This window comes from Melospiza melodia, chromosome 1 (genome assembly GCF_035770615.1).
Source record: "Melospiza melodia melodia isolate bMelMel2 chromosome 1, bMelMel2.pri, whole genome shotgun sequence".
NCBI lineage: Eukaryota > Metazoa > Chordata > Aves > Passeriformes > Passerellidae > Melospiza > Melospiza melodia.
In genome coordinates this window covers 114,641,120-114,658,344 of record NC_086194.1, presented here as the reverse complement: position 1 = coordinate 114,658,344, position 17,225 = coordinate 114,641,120, and the positions used below count along the sequence as shown (strand labels likewise).

Below are 17,225 nucleotides of genomic sequence, written 5' to 3'. Positions count from 1 at the left end.
TTTAAAATAAATCTCTGACTTTTGTTTCCACATGTACAGGCATATACCATGCTTATACTACAAAAAATCAACACTGACTTGCAAGGGTTAATAACGCGATGCTTGCTAATATATAAACTCCAAACTACAGCAAACTACAGATAACCTCCTTCTGCAAAACTGGAAGTAGGAGAAGGTAAAAAAAAAAAACCTGCTCTTTACCAAGACAAAAGAATCAGAAATACTGAATGCCAACAGGATTCTGAAGTCACTCTATTGAACTCCATTGTTATCTTTGCCATTAAGTTCATCATACACTTACGATTATTTGAGCAAGCATCTTTTTAAACAATACTTAGCTAGGTCTCTTCTGTCATACTTGAGAAACTACAGGAAACAATCTCAATTTCTACAGCCATCATGATGACAATATTGCCTTTATTTTCCCATTAACCAGCAAGGCATGTACCATTTTCTGTTAACAGCTGACCTGTTGTTTAAACAAACACATTCAGAGCATGCAGGTCTGTGTCCTATATAAACAGAGAACCAAATCAGCCCGGCCTACACTCCTGAACTCTCCACATCAGTGGGTGGAGATGGCAAAGAGTTGAGGAGAATCCAGCCCACAGTGTCACAACGGAGGCAGGAGGACAGAAGCACATCACGTTGCACTGCCATAGACACAAAATGTTCCACATCACTATGTGCAGCCAAGGAGGCACTTGTACCTACAGGGCTGCAGGCAATTCTGTTTGTTTGATTTAAACACCATCAACAACACACATGAAACCAACAATTCCTTTTTTTTTTTTTTTTCAAATCCTGGCCAGGTAACACCAACACCCTTTTCTTCCCCTTTTTTGGTGTTTTTCTTTGTGCATGTGTGTGTATATGCCCAAGCCTAGGCAATGCCAAACTTTGGGTAACTGAATCATACCATCACCCTCTAGGGCCAGGCTGGGCCACCATTGCTAATACTGGCAAACTCCTACTCACAAGAAAGCGCCTCTCAAGTCAGCGAGGCTCCTCAGATGAGTAAGAAGTGCTCACTGATGTCAGTGAAGATTACCTAGTGAGGGCTTTGAAGTTGCTATTCTGCAGTGGGGGGGTGTGTATGCACATATGCACAGGAGCAGACATGACTCCCTAAAAGCCATGAATTCATCATCAACCTACAAGGCAGTATGGCTTACAGTCAGAAAGTGAGATAATGACCCTATGCCATGACCTCAAGGTAGAAATAAACTGGGCGTAGGCAGCACCTACCGATACCAGGATTAACATGACTCAGGGAATACGGGGCTGAAATAAAGCATTCAAGAGGCACAAAACAGATGCCATAAGCACATCTCCTTCTGCCAGCCCAGTTCCCTGTCATCCTGCTCTTTCTATGCCACAACACATATTCAGCACACCTAATACCAGGCTCTAGTCTAACATGTGCTGATGTAAATTTAAACTAATGTGACCAAAGCAACTGGACAAACATTACCAAAACGCACAGTAACTGAACAAGGTTTAACCTCTGGGGTCAAGTTGATGGAATGTCCTAAAGTGATGGAATATGCATCATTTTCTGACCACTGTCTAGAAGAAATTACAATGCCATTTACACATGCAGGGGATGTGGCACCACTTCACTTCCAGTTGCTCTGCTCAGGAGGTACACCAAAGTAAGCTTCTTAGCTGTGCATATTTACTATGCCACACAGCTCTTACTAACAAGGCTCAATTACCAAAAACAGAAAGTTGCTGCTGCTGCTGCTGCTTGCAAAAGGTAAGTATCTTTGCAATGAAAGATAATTCCATACTCAATACTCTTTCTCAGGGAAGAGAGCTGTACTCACATGAGTATACCCATGCTCTACAGCATGCTGAACCTTTTCCTCCTTGGTCACTGATCTCCTATGCGACCTTTACTACCCCTCTGAAATGGACACAAAGAGAGAGGGCTAATGAACCATCCTAATATTTTTCAGGCAGCTGACAGGTTACTTTCTTGAATGACCCAAGGACCCTGGCATTGACCACATTTCTAGGCACCTATGACATTTCTAGGCACCTATGGTGTCGTACAGAACTACAGCCCCAAGGTGCAGCTTTCCTGCAAACCTGGGACCGGTTTCTGCACAGAAACCAGCTGAGTCTGGAGGAGAGCAGAGGACATTTCTACCCCATCACAACACAGGCAGCCTTCAGTACCAGGAAGACTGTGGCCAAATTTTTGCCTTGCATTATGCATACACATTCAAATGCCAGATGAGGATCAAGCACCAACGTTGGCTTCCCCCCACTGTAGTAAAATGCACAGTTAATTCAATTCTAATAACTTATTATTGTGAAGAGGACTGTGGTAATTAACAGACATTTATTAGCATTTAATTTGACAGCAGATATGCTTTGGAGAACTTTAATGACCCCTTAATGGATCCATACAACCACATGTACACAGAGGAGATACAATCAAGTCCTGGAACTTACTCTTACTGTGTGTTTGTACACATCCCAGAACAGCAGCAATAGATCATCATTGCTACTGGGTGCCACCATATGACAACAGCTTATAATTATACTCTCTTGATAAATCATAATCTTCTGTAAGCCTAAACCGCTGACTCTGTGTCAGATAAAAACAGATGCCTGCTGTGTTCCCACGCACCTTTACCTGACCATCATGTTGTGGTTTGATGCAGAGGATGATTGTTACCATAAGGAACTGATCAGAGCTACAGAAGGCTGCAAAAGTGAACTGCTGCAAGTCCTCATTTTATCTCCTTTATAATGCTAAAAACATAAAGCTACTACTTCTTTTTAAGAGAGCAGAAACATTATACCCAGCACATTCTTTGCAAAAGTCATCAGAGTTAAGGCTGTAGCAGTAAAAGTCACGTCTAGAAAATGTGCTTTCAGGACAGACTCATGAGAGTATTCACAGAAAAGACAGAGGATGAACAACAGACTTCCCAAGTGCTTTTATTTTTCATGGCTATTTTTGCTGACATGCATCTTTTACAAACCCAGCTATTCTGAACAAATTCTATTCATTAATAGCAATTTCTTTTTTCAGGAAGTTTGCTACCAGTGCTAAAAATTAATCAATATTAGGTGGCTGTTTGCATTGTGCCAGACACCCTCCCAACCTTTCTGTGCCAACAGCCTGGTTTCTCAGCATAGCTCAATCCTTCTCACGGGCCCCTTGCAACACCTGGATCACTCCTGTTTTCATTCTGAACACAAACCTGCTCCACTTCATATTCCTCCTCCAAAAACTCTCATGCTCAGCATGCCACATCCACCTACTCATCCCAAGTCTCTGCCACCTTCAAGTTCTGAGTGCTGACACCAGCTCAAGTTCAGAAGTGCCCAATAGCCAGGAAAAAGGGACTGCAGAGCAAAGTACACCTGGGGGACAAGAGACAGGAAAGGAGCCTACAATAATGGGTGATTTGTGCAGTAGAACCAAATCTTAAGTCCCTTCTAGAAACCACACAGAAGAAAAATTCAGTTACCTCACACACATACACATGCAAACACATGTGTTCAGCCAACCTCCTCTTCTTCTGTTTAACATCTCTCTATAACCATCACCACTCTAATTTCTCCCAGGGCTCCTTGTGATGAAACAGGACTGCACAAGCTAGGCACCAGACAGAACACCAGGCATCTCCCATATCCTGTTCCTACACAGCTCTGCACACACTCCATCTCATTCTGGTGCTGCTGCAGGATGGCAGAGACCACCCAGCAGACCAGTGCCACAGGAAATAATGCAAATCTCAGTCAGACCCCATTAACACATCCCAGGCAGCAACATCCAGCAACACTGTACAGGCACATGATGACCAGGGGAGCTCCGGCCACCACCGCAACCTCAGCACTCACGAAGAAAAGCATCACCAAAGGGCAATGATTCTTTAACTACCTTAACGCAGATAACTACAGATTCCTGCCGTGGTGATTTCTGATGAAAGACAGACACCCACCTACAGAAACTCAGCATTCCCAGGTACAGGGGAAAGTAGTTCTCCACATTCAACAGTCTTCCTGGACACCCACAGCTCCTCCAAACACCCATTTCCTCCTCCTTTTTTCTGTATGATCTTGTTACAGTCCTTTTACCTTTAAGGCTGTGTTCAGCTCAACACACCCTATTTTCTTCTCCTACAGCTTTTGCTGTGCCTGCTGCTTGCGCCAGCTCTTCATCACTTCTGAGCAAAGAGACGGGCACTGATGCCAGACGTGAAACAGCTGAGAGATCTTTACAAGTGAACCAGCTCACACTGGCATAGCTCCGCTGATGCCCAACACAAGGTGTAATTACCTCACTTGTGGGTGGAATTACACAAGGAGTAATTCTGGTTACCTGGTCTTCAATAAACTTCACAGAGCTGCTGTAAGATTCCACAAGAACTGAGTTATGATAGGCAAAATCCATTAGACCCTAACAGCATGGGAGGAAAACAGGGAGGACTGTGTGGTAAGCATTTTTATTATTCATCTGCAAAATTATTTTCCTACATTCACATACTGCTATACCTACATATATATTTTCTTTTTAAATTAAGATTCAAATTCAAAACTTCATTTTGCATATTAGAATGAGAAACTGAGACTTTCGCCCTTCAAAGACTGTTATCTTCTTCAAAGTGTAAAATACAATGAATAAAGCAGAAAAAACTGTGTGTATAAGAAAACAAAAATCTGTCTCATGTCTAGCATCTTCTTAGCTGACAGACTCTCAACTCTCATCATCTTGTCCTTTTTCTTACATGTTGAAGAGAGTTTAGTTTAAGAGATAGTGTTCTTCCACGGGGATCACAGATGACAGACTGTACCAAGTGATGAGGTTTTTTTTCCTGTTCAGAGGAAGGACCAACTCAGAGGGCAGCATTCCCAATCCCACTGAGCCAGCAGGACAGCTTTAGGCTCCCTACACACTCCAGAGTAACCTGCGCCGATGTGCAAACTGAACTGCAGGAGAAAATACTTAAGCCAAACTTCAGACAAATTTCTTGATCTTGTCACTGCTCTGGGCTGCTGATCCTTCATCAAGTCTATTATGCTCTCTCTCCCATCCTCCAGGAGCACAAAAGTCACAGGAGAGCCACATTAAGCAGGTAACTATCTGTCTTTCTCTCCAGTCTGGTGATACAAGTCTTGATCCTTGGATATGAGTCTTAGAACCTGCAGGAAGCTTGGACAAGCCTTATGGAAGGACAGAAGAAAATCTAGTTTTTATAAGGGTAAGGAATTACTTGATCTTTTACATCTCAAGGTTCCCATTTTCTTCCCTTTTGCCAGCCTGCCAGATCAGCCAGTCCCCAGAGGATTCTTTTTAAGCTTGTATCTTCCACTCCTCTAAGTCAGCATTTCTCTTCTTGAACTTCTTGTTCTCTCCCTTATCTTCTGTCAGAGCCAAGGACACAAAAACAATTACAGGTCTCTCCACCAATCTTGTGCAGTGCTCCACATCTAGCTAAAATTTGCAGAAATGTTTACCTGCTATTTCACTGCATTTGACTTAGCAAGTATTGAAAAGCCAAATAAATGTCACTATGTTATCTTAAGTTGTACGTCAGGACAAGGTAGCAAAGAGCGCTAAAGTCACAGCATCTCCTGAACTAGACAGAGGAAGATAAGAGTAATGTCTAAATGGTTCCATCATGGGTGCCATCTTTTTATCCCTCAGAGGGGATGCCCTGGTTTGCAACTCTATCCCTAGCTGAGAGGTGTATGTGTGATCTGCAATAAACAGGGGGCAGTTAAAGGATTTTGTTATGCAGAGGTACACACAGTTTGTCTGCAGGTTAGAACAGGACACACAAAAGTCATCAGTCTATTGCACAGACTGCACATCATAAACATTGTTGTAAGAAAGCCCTGGGTTCTGCACTGAAACAGGGAACACAACAGTAGGCAATTCAGCAGCAGGCATTTAAAATTTTCTCAGTGGCCTGCAGATTACTGTTTTGTACCATTTTGCAAACTTTTAACAATCAAAACCATACAACACCCAGGCTCCTTTTACATCTACTTCAGGATATAAAAATCTGAGGGGAAGGGCTGCCCACAATCTAGAAACCACTTCCGAGCTCCAGACACCCTCTTTCTAAGTGCATGAAACTTTGAAGCAAAATATTAGCAATCCTCGCATTTGCACTGCTTACTTTTGTGATGGCAACCTATAATCCCTAATCAACCTAGAAAATAAATGACCGATAAACCAATCTGCTTGTAACCCCATTAACAGATTCTGGCTTCAGTATCAACAGGGTAATTTGCTGAGACTATTTTTAATCCCAACTGCTAAACCATTAATCCCACAATTTCCACAAAGTATTTCCACCACCCCCCAAATTTACTCAAGGTTACCAACAATTTTGCAACTCATTAAAAAGCAGATAAATAAATAAATAACATTTGCAAATATACACCTCCTGGCACGGGAGAACTGACAGACTCCGATTACTTGGTTGATCCCGTTAAAGCCATTACTTTCTAATTGGAAAGAGTCATTCAGAAGCAAAGCTGTGTGTCTGGCATGTCACTTGACACCTGGTATGTACTGCTCGTGATAAGATGAACTCTCCAATATGCTTGCCACAACGAAAAGAAGTGGGTTATTTCATCACACCACTGATAGTCACAGCTCTCTACTAAAATCTGTTCTAATTTAATGGGACCAAGGTTACCAACATAAATTGTCATGTTTTCTCAAACTGGCATTAAAATATTCCCCAACTATCATTATTAATGTCAATATAAATTATGCATTGAAGATCACAGCATTCATTACTGAGGTAAAATTTATCTGGAGGGAAAGAACAAAAAAGAGACAAACAGAGCAAATCTAATTAAAGTAAGTATTTATAGATTTCATACAGCTTTTCTCTTTAGTGATGAAAACACTCCTTTAAAAAAGGTCCTAAAATAAGGATTCACAGAGCCATCAAAAACAGTACCAAGAAAGCATTGTGTTAATCAGCTAAAGGTACAGTTACACACAGGATGTTGCAAAGGGACTGATGTGAAAATACACAAACTTGGTATTTTATCCAAGGATGTATCAATGTGCTAGCACAACAATCTGGAAGACAGACCCTTGGTTTCACATAAGCAGCTACAAACAGGAGGAAAAGCTGTATTTAGTGTTGGAAGAGTGGTGTTTAATGCCCCTTTCAACTTCTATAAATTACAACGTCAGCCATTCCTAATTGGTATAATTAGTATTCAAACACCACGCTGAAATTAGAAGCTTAGCAGTTTTTCGGTACACTTACATACTCTTCACACAAACACATGAATAACCTTGTTGAAATATTTTTGAGTCCCAAGGTTAAAAGAAATTACTTTAAGAGACAGATGGTGAGCAACTGGTACCTCAGTGAGGAGTGCCACCAACTTTTGAAAGTTCTCACGCAACGCACCGTATGGGGCTAACCCCTATTTACTGCACACTTCAGGACTTTGCAGGAGAGCCTCAGCTCCTGAAACTCCCAAGATGTGCATAGACAGGATGGCACAGGGGAAAGAAAGCCTAAAAATACAACTCCCAGGGAAATCCAAATCCAAAAGGAAAATAAGCTATCTTATTTCCCTAACTGCATAGTTTAAGTCAGTCCTTAAGCTGCCTGATTCATAGCTTTATCATACTTGTGGTTGCCAATACTGCTACCAGCTCACCAATGCAGGTGCCTCACAGTCTGCCACAAAGGAAGCCAGAATGCATCCATTAAAACAGACAACTAAGCAGCCCCTGTGTAAAGACTGGTGGACAAAGGGGGGGAGAGAGAGACTTTGCAAGCACATACTCAACCATCAAAAGAGGAGCTCTAGTTTCAGCCAGCAGAGACTGTAACACCTCGCCCCGCAATCCTTCACAACACACCGTGTCACTGGCTATTGTTCATAACTCTTCCTGCAAACCATTTCAACATTCAGAGAATGACTATTTCTTAAGGAAATTATTTCAGAAGGGGAAAATATTGCTTACTCATGAACCTGGTATCATTTCAGCAATGAGGCAAAACAGCTACAGACAATTACATTGCATAACCCTAAATACATCTTTTATTGTACTAGATTTCAGAAAAAGAACATTCTGAAACACTGAAATAAATCAGAGAATAAATGTGACTTGTTGTCAGCTAATACAATATGGGTTAAATGCTACCATATGGTGAGTGCACACACGTTACCCTTTTAAAAACAAAGAACATGGCTAATTTCATTCCCAAATCTATTTTTAAATAAGTAAACGTGACCATTTTAAAATTAGGCTACAATTGTGTCCAAAACACCTCAATTTCTACCAGCTTCTCTCCCTCTTTCTTTAGTGAAAACTAACACCACTTCCCTGTTCACCATCTTCTTAAAAAAGACAAGGAAAAATTACTATTCAGTCAGCTTTATCCCCGTAATAAGCCAACACAAGCATTTCTATGCAGTGTAAAAATAGTGACAAGCCAACTCACCGTTCTTCCTTTATTATACCTGCCAGAAAAGCAAGGCGTGCATGCATGTGTGTATGTGTGTGCGGGTGTGCGTGCAGTACATTGAAACTCACTGACACACGATCCGCTTTTCAGCAAGCACTCACAACAGGACCTGCCCGACAGACAGAGCTCTCGTTTTCCCTGCACCCCCCAGCATGGACTGAGACATACAGTTTCAGTACACTCCCAGCCAAAAAAAAACAACAACAAAAAAAAAAAAAAAAAAGAACCAAAGGAAACACGTATGAAATACATACAGGGTAGCTGAAGTGGATGCTGTTGGTTTGAAAATTGTCTGTCTAGGCGCTGTGCTATTTGTTTTTATCACTATACTATAAATGAAACATGCCAGGAGTCCAAAAATAGCTACAAATTGTAATTACATAGCTTTGTAGTTTTTATTTTACTTTGAAAAGAAGATTAAAAGCTAGATCATTTTAGAAACAGGCCTTAAAGATTTAGGGAGCCACAAAATTCTTCTACTTTGCAATTTGAAGTACACTGCTGGAAAGCATTTCCTTTGGGACATAAATACGACAGCCCAACATGGAGAAGCAAGCTCCCAACACCACACAGTGAGGTGGCAAGAAAGAAAAGGGAGAAGAACAGACAAAGGAAAAAGTAATTTCGTAGAGATTCTAGGAGTGCCCTGATTACGGATGTAATACTATAAGCTTTAATTAGGTGCTAAGTGCTGTGTGCTAAATTCATCCTCACATCCAGTGCTGTAAATTCAGAGCCACCCTACTAAAGTTACCTTGGGTTTACCACAACAGTACAATAGTAATGCCAGGCCTACAGCTTCTGCAACAGCCCATAATGAAATGTGGATTTTGTTGAACAAGCATTAAGCAACACAATATCCTGCTGATAAAAATTTAATTCTTTTCCACAAGCAATCACTTAAATGAAAGATTAGCAAAAATGAATTTTAAATAGTCCTCAGAAGGTAAGCAGTCTTGAATCCACAGAAAAGAGCCTCTGTTCTTACATGACTTGAAACAGTTTAGAGACCAGTCTTCAGCAGCCCTGCCATGGACACCCATGTGCAGTGTTAGCTCACAACTTGGGGGTGGTAAATAAACAACTTGTCTTAGAGCAGATATGTGCCACTGCTATGAGACCTGCTACAACTTATAAGGCAATAAACAGTTTGGTAGCAACTTGAGAGATGCAAGTTCTGTCCATCCGCACATGAATTTAATCTCGGAACACACGCTTAATGCCCCACATTCCTTTGCACAAGCGCTGCTGCGGTTTCAGGAACGCAAGGAGAAACTGCTAACACCAAGTGTGCAACAACAGTGATGGGCCTCTGCAGATAACCAAGATGTAAACAACATCAAAAAATGAACAACCAGATTTGAGTAATCATCACACCAAAAAAAAGAGAGCTCGCTAGCTTCAAATGGCAAAGCAGGTTCAGCAGATCAAGAGACTAAACATTTGCTGACTAACAGTTAGGTAATGAAAGTAAACATTTGTAATGAAGTCATCATCCTAATGAAAGCCTAAGTGGCAGCGTTAACTACCTGGACCATAATCCACTCGCAAGTTTTAACGCGGGCTCGCCAACATAACATTTACTAGGATTGTTCCTGCTGGAAAAGACGAGGAAGTTCCACTTAATTTTAACATTAATAACAGAAGTGACAACCAGGAAATATTGCTATCTGTTAAGTCATTCTAACTCCCAAGTACTCTACAGTTTCTGTGCAGTTACAGTGGGTAACTGAAAAACAGAATTTTGCCTTCAGTGTCTGAGTCAGAACAGCTTTATCCTAGCACTGAAGTGTATAAATATTTGCAGCATGTAAGATGTCTGCTTTGAAAAAGCAACATTGCACCAAGTTTCAAATATTTATATTGCAGATATCTAATCAAATAAATGTGACTTTTTTTTCCCTGGGTTTTTTTTTTTTTTTTTTGGCCAGGCTTTGATTAGGTATCTGGATTAAGCTTATGGCTAGAGGAAAAAAAATGACCATAACAAGTTTTAGTTGATTAACTGCCAATATAATTAAGGATTTCAGATATGCATAAAGAAACTGTAATTCAACCCAGAATCACGCTCATGCAAATCCCAGTAGTCAATGGGAGTGGAAAGGGTGCTTATTATGGGTCAGCAGTGGATTCACAAGCAACAAGTCAATTTTTAGGATGGTTGGACATGCTCTTATCCAACTAAAGAACATCACATGGTTGTGAAAAACAGCAGTACGTCCATTTCTCCTTTCCGTGCAGAAATCCAATGCCTATTCAGTCTCAAAAGGTATGTATCTACAAATTCATACTTGTGTCTCAAAAACTCAAACAGGCACTTTTCTTGTGAAATTTGCAAGCTTGGACAAGTTGCTTCCTGAAAAATGCAATCACTTTGCATTTCAGCTTTCTATTCTGATGACTTTATGAAACAGTATAGCCAAACCCAGATTTCCAGTTTAAGCACACATATACAGCTTTTGCATTTTGCACTGGATCATTCTGCATACTGCATGTAATCCCAAAGAAGTCCTGGAAGTTCTTGGCACAAATTGAAGTCTTCACAGAAGTTAGGCCTTTCAAAGCTGACAGAGTTTGGATCTTACTAAATATAGGTACCTTTCATTAGATGGGACCTCAGAACAAAACTCATCAGATCTCAATCACAGAGAAATACAGATAGGTAGCTATAGATAACTACAAATATAGACATCTATAGACAGGTAATATTTATTGGTAATTATAACTATATATATATATAAGACAATAGTTAGAGGTAACTAAAGGTAACTGTTGAAGTCACCTGCTCACAAAGACCCTAGCAAAAAAATCCAAATAAACAGACTGCCCAAAGATCTCAAAAGTTGGTGAGTACTCCATTTCTATGAGGATACTCTTCCAGGCTGCCCCCTCTGGTGTAAGCACCCACAGCAGGGTGCATTTTAAAAGTTATGCATTTTTCAGTCAACTGAAGCCAACAGCCCAGCTTCTGAAGGTGATCTGTAAGATGTTAAGACATAAACATGCTCCTTTGCTAAAAGGACGATCAATTCAACAGGGAGAGTTCCAGAACAATGGCCCAATCGTTTCCAACTCCTTCAATGAACGTTTCTGTACTGATAATTGCTATTATTAAATCTTGGTGACAGCATGATACTATGACCAATTATCAAATCATACAATGAACCTATTTTTTAAAGTAAATACATTAGTCACTGCCGCAGGAAAACTTTAATCTACAAAATGTTGCTCCATTCTAGGCAGATAGAGTTATTGAGGACACTTGCAAGTAACAGTAGGTAGATTTCACCCTAGTGATGTAAACTCTCTTCTGTGAGGCACAGAGAAATAGTAACTCCCATTCATGGAGGGACGAATACATAGTTTGTCTGGTACAGGAGTTTAGAAGGTCGTGCTAAGCTTAGACAGGTGCTGTGCTAACAAAGACCACTCCTTTCTTTAAACATATTTTAGATCATTCATTAAGACAATGTTATTTTCACTGATGCTTTATTTTTTCTCTCTTTTCTGTAAGCGTTATCTTTGCATATTAATCTAACAGTTCAGAGGGACGGCTGTAATGCCCTTTTGTTCACACAGACTGCACAGTACTTATCACTAACTAGATGTCACTTCAACACCACTCAGCTTCATAGGAACTAAAGGCTTGAAAACAAACCCCAGGCAAGAATTTCTAGAGATAGTTAAAAACCACTTTACACCAGGAGCTAGTAAAGGTGTGCTTGTGCCAGTAACACAGAGCCCCACGGAAATGACTTTATTATACAGAGTTCACTCAAGATGGCTATGGCATCTGCTCTTGTGAAACTGAAGACGTCTCCTGGAATATCTGCACCTTGATACTAATTACACCACAGGTGCTCCTATGCAACTTCAGCTTCCAGTTTCAACAGAGGAAAGCTCAAAACACCACTGTGCCCACCCTGGTGGGACAAGGCTGAGGTGCACAGAGTAGCAGATGACCAAGCTGATGATGGTGCATTTGCTGTGACAGAAGTGAAAGACACTTTGGCAGAGAAGCAACATTCACTGACAGACAACTCCTCCGGCCAGCTGCCACAGCCAAAACTACTGGAGCAAAACTGCCAACATACTTCCCCAACCGAGATGAAACTTTTGCTCTCATTAGCAACGCCCCTCCCTGGCACTGCTCCCCCCTAAAACAGCCAACACCTCTCACAACGCTGTTATTTTCAGCCCACTGGCAGCAGCCACCCGGGGAGAAGCACATGGGGACCTCACTGGAGAAGCCCAGCCTGCACTCCTTCCCACACCTGCCCACAGGACACTGCCACAAACACGGGGAACAAGAGCACACACAGGCACCTGCGTCAGTGAAGCATTCCCCCACCCCGCAGCCACGCCAGCCTCATTCTGCCGTGCACACACATCCCCAGCAGCACCTACAGGACACACATCTGGCTCCCATGCAGCAACGCAACACACCGCATCCCTGCCCTGCCCCTGTGCGCACACTCCAGTGCACCTGCTGCAACACATTCCCGGCCCGGCACGCACCTGCCTGGCACGCAGCACCCAGCTGCCCAGCGTGCACACTGACACACTTGTACACCCCAGCATGTACACCTGCACACCCCAGCATGTACACTGACACACCTGTACACCTGTACACCCCAGCATGTACACTGACACACCTGCACACCCCAGCATGTACACCTGCACACCCCAGCATGCACACTGACACACCTGTACACCTGTACACCCCAGCATGCACACTGACACACCAGTACACCCCAGCATGTACACCTGCACACCCCAGCATGCACACTGACACACCTGTACACGCCAGCATGTACACCTGTACACCCCAGCATGCACACTGACACACATGTACAGCCCAGCATGTAAACCCACACGCCTGTACACCCCAGCATGTACACCTACACACTTGTACACCTGTACAACCCAGCATGCACACCTACACACCTGTACACCCCAGCATGTAAACCCACACACCTGTACACCCCAGCATGCACACTATACACCTGTACACCCCAGCATGTACACCTACACACTTGTACACCTGTACAACCCAGCATGCACACCTACACACCTGTACACCTCAGCATGCACACTACACACCTGTATACCCCAGCACGCACACCTACACACCTGTACATCCCAGCATATACACTACACACCTGTACACCCCAGCATGCACACCTACCCACCTGTACACCCCAGGATGCACACCTAAACACCTGTACATCCCAACATATACACTACACACCTGTACACCCCAGGCTGCACACCTACACACTCCCCCCAGCCCCATCCACACATCCCTCGCAGGGCTCAGGGGGGGCAGCTGCCACAGGGTCAGCATCCTCCTACTTGGTCTGGCACACACAGGGCCTTAAAACATCACTGGAAAGCAATGGTCAAAATCAAGACACACATTACATCTCACAAAATAAAACTCTCAGCTATCATCCCACACACACACACCATGCCCAGGTACAAGGGAAATCTGACAGAAGCTTTTGAAAAAGACTCCCCCTCCCAAATCAAAACCAACCCATGTTATGTCACTCAGGTTTTGCTTAAAATTTCGCTTTCTTTTCTTTTTTTTTGCGGGGGGGAGGGGGGACGTTGGTGGTGGGAGAAGCCGACGAAATACACGGTTGCCAAGTCGAGTTAATGAAAAACCCTTTGGCTGTTAACTCATTTAGTGCAGCAAGCATGAAATAAAGTCCGTGGCATGGGGCCAAAGCGCAGCGGCCCTTTGCCGGCCGGGCTTCTGGGACCTCGCCCCGGCCGCCCAGGAGCCGGCCCTGAGCACGGCGCCCGCCCAGCCACCACTTTTGGGGAGACACTCTCCAGAAACCGGTGAATCCGCCTCAGAATAATACAAATATTAAAATGAACGCCACAAAAAAAATCCAAATATCGATGGCCCCGCCGGGCCCGACGAGCTTTTTCATAAGGGCACTTTTGCACCCACTTCCAAAAAGAAGCCGGATCCCAGCGCTGCGGGGGGAACGGCGCGGGGACGGCAGGAACGAGGCCGGGCCCGGGGCGCGCTGAGGGCAGGGCAGGGCAGCGGGAAGGCCGCGGGAAGGCGGCGGCACGGCGGCTCCCCGTCCCACCTCGCCGCGCCCCGACACCCCGGGGCCGAGCGGAGCGGGGCTGGGCCGGGCCGGGCCGGGCCGGGCGGTGGCGGGGGGCGGGCCCGAGCGATAGGGCCGCCCCAGCGAGGCGGGGCCGCCGGCGGGCGGGGGCTCGGCTCGGCGTCCGTCCGGCCCCGTTCCCCAACCCCCCATTACCGCGGCACCCCCGCGTCCCTCCCCGCCGAGGAAACTTCTCTGCTCGCCGGGAGAGTTCGGCTCCTCAGCCGGGGGAGACGCTGGGTGCGAGCGGGGAGCGCCCGGCGATGGGGAGCGAGGGGAGGAGGAAGAGGAGGAGGCGGCGAGACAGTTGCGCCTCTCCCCAAAAAGGGACTTTGACCCCGCACCGCTCTCCGGCGGACCGCGAATTACATATTTTTGTCACAGGTCGGATCCTAACGAACGTCGACACAGCGTCTAATTTATGAACTCATCAGCCTAATTTCATTATTTAATCATGCGCCCAGCAATCGTGTTTCCTTAAGAAAGGACTGACCTATTTTTGGCTGGAGATAAACGATCATGTTAACAGATGTTAATCTTGTAATCTGTTTTTCCTGTAAGCACTTCGCATACCCGCGTTTCAGACATTTAAAAAAAATTTAAAATCTTACCCAAACGACTTGACGTCACGATTCAGTTCTTATTAAAAAAAAAAAAATCTCGCAGTGGTTTCAAAGACATTAAATCTTTTTCACTTTATAAATGCTGATTTGTTCTGCCTCAACTCCCACAGGCTTTTATTTGCATTTCAAATTCCACAGGTTACACCAGTCGCCTTTTCAGAAAATGTACACCCAACAATAAGGCAGCAAATGCGGGGGGGGGTTGGGGGGAGGGGAACCCTGCATCTGGATTAAATAAAGAAGAGAATTAATGTTTCGAAAATAGTCCGAGCAAAATTATATTTGCACGTCCAGTGCCCGAGCGCCTCCGTATCTATAGGGGTAATGGATAAGCTGTGGGCACACACAATGCGCATTCCCCAGAAGATCCCTGTCTGCTGATGGGAGCTTATTAACGCTCCTAATAAATGGTGCTGACTCCAAACCGACACTTTTCGGCTTAAAACACAGGGTTTGTCTCCAGCAGCTAATTGCAGAGGTTAGCTGGTTTGAGGGGAAAAACAACGGCCGGCTGTCATGCTCCACACGCCTCCCCACACGTACTGCCAGTTTTAGCACCCCACCTTCTTCCCTCATAGCAAAGTTTACCCATCCAAACTTTCCTCAACTTGCCCAAGTGCTTAATTCGCATTAGGATCGCGACTCGGCGCTATGCTAATGATCACCGAAGATAGTAATGGGGGGAGGGAGGGAGGGACGAGGAGGAGGAAAGCTTTTATAGCACAAAATGTCTGGAACTGCATTATTTCTATTCTTCTTTTCTCTCCCTCCCTATCTCTCTCTCCTTCCTTCCCTCCTCTCGACCCCCCTCCTTTTTTTTTCTTTAACATGTACATTAAACTCCCTGCCGCCCTCCCCCACCCCACCCGCATCAAACGGGCTATTTTTCCTCTTCTGGAAATAATCGCTACGGAGACATTGTCCTCCGAGTCCTCCTCGCTGTCTATATGTGAATAATTGTTTTCTCCGCCCGCCCACCCCCAACTTCCTTTGATAAACTGTGTACTTCTCTAACGGGGATCACGCAGCGACCGACTCGCCACGGAACCGAGAGCCACTCGCAAACAAGGGGGGACACACACGGGCACAGCCCCACATCGGGCATTTCACGCACACGCTGGATCAATATCAGCGGGGCTGGGGGGAGAAAGAGGGGGAAACAACCCACTGTTAATAATTGAAGTGGCTACTCGGGGCTCGACGACCCATCACCCACCTTCTTCAGCCGAAGCTTTTTACTTTAAAGTGCGGCAATTTGTTCTTTGTCTCTTAATGGATTAATATCGCAATCCGCCTCCCCTCACCGCCCCTGACGGAGCGTACAAAGCCAAAAGGCTGCCGGAGCCCGCAGGGCTCCCCCACCCCCCGGCACCACCACTGCAGCAAACCCGATCTCCTCGCGGAACAGCGCAAAGTTACCATTTTGGAGCTGCTCCGATGACCGGGGGGGACAGTCCCCGTACCCGGGGCGAGGCGCGAAGTTGAGGGGTTTTTTTCCCCCCCAGGGGCACAGCCCGAGGACCCCCCGCCCCCCGGGCCATTCCCCCGCCCCGCCGCCCCTCACCTCCTGCGCGGCCGGCGGCGGCAGCGTTCGGGGAAGGGCGCGCCGAGCCGCTCTGAAGGTGAAACCACGCGCCGCATGCGAGCGGCGCCGCGCTGCACATGATCCGCCGAGCGGCTCCACTGGCGCGGGCGGGGGCGGCCCCGCCGGCCCCCGCCGCGCCCCGCGCCCGCGCACCGCCCCCGCCGCGCCCGCGCCCCGCCCGCCCCGCCGCCGCCGCCGCGCGTCCCCCGGCGGCCGCGCTGGTGTGGCCGGTGCCGAGCCCGCACGCACACGGCGGGCACCATTGTCTGTCTGCGCGGGGCAAAGTTGGGGCGCGGGTGCCGCCGCCACCCACTCCCGGGCGCTGCGGGAGAGCGGGGGGAGGAAGGCGGGCGCCGCGCTGTGCGGGCGCGGAGTGGCGCTTCTGCCCACCGCCGGCCCGGTTCCC

The 17,225-nt window shown here is 45.6% G+C and overlaps 1 protein-coding gene across 2 annotated transcripts in view; it reads right to left on the bottom strand.

Moving 5' to 3' along the window:
- Positions 1 to 16,875, bottom strand: part of ZNF516 (zinc finger protein 516) — a 101,753-nt gene extending 84,878 nt beyond the window's left edge. For both annotated transcript variants that reach the window (XM_063165120.1, XM_063165124.1), the window contains exon 1: positions 16,799 to 16,875. The gene's annotated coding sequence lies outside the window, so the exon portion shown is untranslated. The remainder of the gene's footprint in view (positions 1 to 16,798) is intronic.
- Positions 16,876 to 17,225: the final 350 nt, after the last annotated feature.